Raw genomic sequence first — 5156 nt, 5'->3', positions numbered from 1 at the left:
TGCAAGCTAAACGTGCAGAACATTAGCTAAAAAGGAGCAAAAGGCAAGCTGAAAGTACAATAACTAGAATGGATCAAAAGGCAAGCTAAAAATAAAATGGTGGCTAAAACAAGCAAAAGGCCAGCTAAAAGTAGCAGAAACATAGCTGAAAAGCACAAAAAGGTATAAGTGAAATGTAGCAGAACAGTAGCTAAAAAGGAGCAAAAGTTGAGCTAAAAGTAGCAGAGTAGTAACTAAAAATGAACAAAAGGCACGGTAAAAGAAGCAGAACCAAAGGCAAGCTAACAGTGTAACAAAATGTCAGCAACCCCCCCCCCCAAAAAAAAGGTAAGCTAAATGTAGAACAGTAGCGAAAATAGAAAAACACAAGCTATCAAAGCAAAATGGTAGTAAAATAGAACAAAGGGTAAGCTAAAAGTACAACAGTAGCTAAAAGTAGCATAGCAGTAGCTAAAAGCAGCAATATGAAAGTTGCAGAAAAGTAAAAAGACAAGTAAAAAGTTCCAGAATGATGACTAAAAAGAACTGTAGCTAAAGGAGCCAGTTTGCTGAAGCATATATATRTATTTTAAAATACAAATGTTTGAAGAAATTGAAGAGGTCTGTGTGTATTTATATGGAGAAAATATTTGTAAATAAAACTTAGAAAGTAAGTAAAACTACAAAAGACAAACTAAAAGCCCCTGATTGACAATGTTTTGATTTATGAACAGGTAAAACATCAAAGTATTCAGAGTTAGATTCCAAACTAACGCTGACTCAGCATAATCACAATAATGAACAGAAAGCAGCTAAAATGTGAGCCGAAGACCTTGAGTGACCTGCACTCAGCTCCACCTCTGATCCATCCGGGCTCTCCGGGATAAAGCTGGGATTGATTTGCCCACTCGAGGGTTTCCAAACCTCAGAGATACTCTGATGGGAAAGAAAATTTGTTTCTGTAACCATCGTCCTCCCAGAAGCGAAGAGCTAACGACCCGGTGTTTCGGCTCACACGCTCAGGCTCATCAGCTGAACGTTCAAATGATCAAACAACTCTGAAAATGCTTTAATGAGACGGAGTAACAGCTAACGCGGATGGATAATCCGTGTTATTATCATTAATTTGACAAGAAATTAGTCACCTCTGCTTCATTTGTTCCAGGTGTAAACAGCCGAAAGCCCAAYAAGGCGGCGTCGACTAATCAGACGACTTCGGCTGTTTGATGGTGGAGGCCTCCAGAGGAAGTCCAGCAGAACCGTCACCATGTAACACTGGAAGACAGAACAMAGTTGGCTCACACCCACAGAGCTAATTATTCAGACTATTGTCACACTTTTTAATTTTGCACAAAGCCGAACAGCCGGCGCTGATGGACACGGACAGATTCCGTCACGCTGGCAGAACAATTGAAGTGCTAACGACCAGGCGACCTGCAGAGGACGTGCAGGAAACTGAAGAAAAGCAGCTGGCAGCAGGATCAGGACACTGTGGTCCAGAGAATCATTCAAAACGCGCCCCCACCAGAACAAAAAGASCTTCCTACTCCTAATTAAATTTTATGGTAAAGTGTAATCACTCCGGAGGCTTAATGAGGCTCAAATACTTAGTTTAATAGGATTAACAGTTTTTATAAATGTAAAAAAAGTAGATGTTTGGAACTGAAGCTTATGGAGTTAAACTGGAGCCATAAAATTTGTTTAAAAATAAATCTTTGATACAAATAAAATAATTGCAAAATAAATAAAACAAATGAACCTGATTCTAAAATAGTTCAGAAATACTTGTATCATAATCTATGGTATGATGTATTTATATATAATAAACCAATAATCTAAAAATATGGCAGGTCATCGTGTCATATGAAAATATGGCAGGTCGTGTTATAATTAACAAGCAGGGTAGGCCATTATATCAAATTTATGGAAGGCCGTTGGGTCATAATTTAAAATATGGCAGGTTGTTGTATCATACATTTAACAGGCAGGGCAGGTCATTGTGTCATTTAATTTGAAAAAGATAGCAGGCAGTTGGATCTTACAATGAACAAGGTATGGCAGGTTGTTGACTCAATTTTAAAATATGGCAGGCCACTGACCCACATTTTTAAAAATAAAGCAGGYGGTTGTGTCATAATGAAAAAATATGGCAGGTTGTTGTATCATATTTTTAACATGCAGGGCAGGTTGTTGTGTGATTTAATTAGAAAAATATAGCAGGAAGTTGGATCTTGTAATGAACAAGTTATGGCAGGTTGTTGACTCAATTTTAAAATATGGTAGGCCATTGTGTCATAATTTAAAAAATAAAGCAGGCCGTTGTGTCATAATGAAAAAATATGTCAGGCTGTTGTATTATATCAAAAACTAAAATATTTATCCATCCATWATCCATAGCCACTTATTTTTTCCATTTTAAATAAATTGTTTTTTGTTGCAAAATTTTTTCTTTAGTTAAAAACAAAAATTTTAACCAACTTTAAATCCCAATTTTAGCTCTGTAAAAGCTAAACTTGGTAAAATTCATTACAGCTAAATTGCCCTTTTATCTTATATAAATCTACACTTCTTCATTCAAGCAGAAAACCTTCAATAATCAAACCTTTAACTGGTTACATATACGCTAAAGAACAGGAGGAGATGAAACAAGAATATACAAAATAAAACTGTTTACTGGTTTAATTTTTTTTGTTAAAAAGTTTAAAATTTTAATTAAGTCAGGTACTTTCCTAAAATCAGAAGAATCCAATTCAGTATAATAGATTATGTTAATTCATGGTAATAATACAGTGATTTTTCCATTTAATTTGTGTTAGTTTAAATTTTAACTCTAAAAATTTATTGAAATAAATCCACTTTAGCTAAAGACAAACCTTATAATTATACAGACATTGAGCTCTCTAAGCAGGACTCTGTGCGGGCCCTGAATTAACTGAAGGTATAATTTTAGAAACGTCCTGAACGTAAATAAAAAACAAAAACATAAACAACAACAACAAGAGAGGCGTTCACCTTCATGTTCAGCAGCCTGTGAGGAACTTTACTGCTGACGAGACAAACTGTGTCTGAAAATACAAACCCTTTAATGAATCGTCTTATCAGCTTTTAAACTTTGATGATTCAGCGAAAAAAGGCAAAAAGGAATCGATAATCTGTCGGCTTTATCAAAGAGCTCAGCAAGGACGTTTTGACAGATTTAAACTGAAACAAGCTGCTGGTTTGGACGAAAGCAAAGAAAAAACTCAACGTTTCTGTTTGTTCAAATGGAATGTTTGGAAAATTTATTATAATTAATGCTAATTTTTGAGCCAGAATTTAATTTTTAGCTCAAGCTCTGAAGAATGACACGCCCACATTTTGGAGCACATCTTTGTTAGTAAAATATAACGACCACTGCATGGACATCAGTGAAACTCATGTCAATCACAGGACGAACCTCTCAAACCCATTTAAACACAATTCAAAATGGCCGCCACAGCTGATTAACCTTAGCCAACAAACAYGCACAAAAAGAAATGCCTACAACTCGGCATTTTCACATATACTCAGCTAAAATCTGGAGTGGTAGTAGCTGAGAGTCATTCACAACACAAACTCTGAGCYAAATATAATTTAAGATGCAGTGGAGGGCACCACTAATCCACTAAACGAGAGTCTTTGCTCTGTTAAAGATAATCCACTAAAACATAAAAGTTAGTGGAAGCTAATGCTAATCCGCTAAACAAGAATGTTAGCTCTCTAATGCTAATCTGCTAAACAGATAAATTAGAGGAAACTAATGCTAATCCACTAAANGACTTAAAATCAGAGGACTCCAATTTGGTGGAAACTAATCCGCTAACAGTTTCTAAAGTTAGCAAAAAAGCTAATCTCCCAAATGAGAAGCTAGTTCTGCACTATTTTAATTTTTTTTTTATTGAATTATTTCTTTTAAAGGCTAAAAGTTTGCCTGTTCTCAGTAAAATATTTGACTCTTTAGTGAGTGGGTTTGAAAGAAACAAAAAGGGCGATAAACTGTTTCTGTCCTGCTTTTTACTGTTGGGAGCCAGATCAGATTTAACTGATTTATTCACCTTTATAAAGTCATTTTTACCAAAGTGTGAGTGATCGTATGATATGCAGGGAGTTCTTATCTCAGGCCACAATACTCAAAATGAGGAACCAACTTTCTTTGTCTTCTAGCAAGAATCACTTTCATTGAATCATGAATAAAAAACAGTTAAAAACAACTCAAACTCCACATTAAAGGTGGCGGATGACAAACATTTCTTTCAGAGATACTTGGCCTTTAATTTAAAATGTGGTCATAAAGTAGATCAACTTTGACGGGTGGGTTTTTGGTTAATTTTATTCAGTCCATTCAAATGTCTCGCCTCCAAAATCTTTAATGTGGAGAAACTTTTATGTTCAAAGTGGAAAAAACATCAAAAATAAGAATGCCCCCCGCCACACACACACACACACACACACACACACACACACACACAAATTCTCTATGCTTTCCTAACGAGGGTAAAATTGATCGTTAACTCGAGCTCAGAGGATTCTCAGAGGCAGAAAAACCCAAGTTAACAGATAGAAAGAACAAAAACTGAGGCTTTATGTAACCTAATTAACTTCTTTTTGTTTCTCTTTAGGAGCTGAAAGTGGTCAAACATAAAACATGGCTTTGACAGATTTCCAAGGTCAAGCTTTGTTGGAACATGTCAGATAATCCAGACAGAAATTATCTGGATTAAAGCTTTATTCTTTACGTTCTTCTGCTGTAAACTGAAGGGGAAAATACCTGCTGGGGTCTTTTTGGACTCCATGCAGAGGACAGAGGACACGTTTCCTCACAATCTACTGAAGAGACAGAGCTACACACACCAGCACTGTGTGTGTGTGTGTGTGTGTGTGTGTGTGTGTCGGAGGTTTAATGGTGAGATTACCCGCAGAGATAAGACGAGCATCAGTCAGAAGAATGATCTGAGACATCAGATCACAGCTGATGATCCTGAGCTCAGACAGCCTGATGTGGACCTGCAGAACCAAACAGAACCAAAAATCACAAAAAAACTGAGGTTTTGGATCAGATTCTGGTTCAGGGGTTGAAACATTTTTTGAAATGTTATTTTTCTTCTCTCTGCTGCCTTTTATTTCATTTTATTTGTATTTTCTTTTTACTGTACATAGAA

At 36.1% G+C, this 5156-nt stretch overlaps 1 long non-coding RNA gene across 1 annotated transcript; it reads right to left on the bottom strand.

Annotated features, from left to right (window-relative positions):
- Positions 1-692: 692 nt before the first annotated feature.
- LOC106529415 (uncharacterized) lies at positions 693-5000 on the bottom strand. The gene is made up of 3 exons (XR_001311638.1): positions 4911-5000; positions 1125-1254; positions 693-915 (listed from the first exon to the last, which is right to left on the bottom strand). It is a non-coding gene; the product is annotated as an uncharacterized LOC106529415 (long non-coding RNA).
- Between the last annotated feature and the right edge of the window lie 156 nt (positions 5001-5156).

Source organism: Austrofundulus limnaeus, unplaced genomic scaffold, assembly GCF_001266775.1.
Source record: "Austrofundulus limnaeus strain Quisiro unplaced genomic scaffold, Austrofundulus_limnaeus-1.0 Scaffold441, whole genome shotgun sequence".
Classification (NCBI taxonomy): domain Eukaryota; kingdom Metazoa; phylum Chordata; class Actinopteri; order Cyprinodontiformes; family Rivulidae; genus Austrofundulus; species Austrofundulus limnaeus.
Note: the sequence above shows the minus strand (reverse complement) of the source record. Positions and strands in the feature narration are given on the sequence as shown.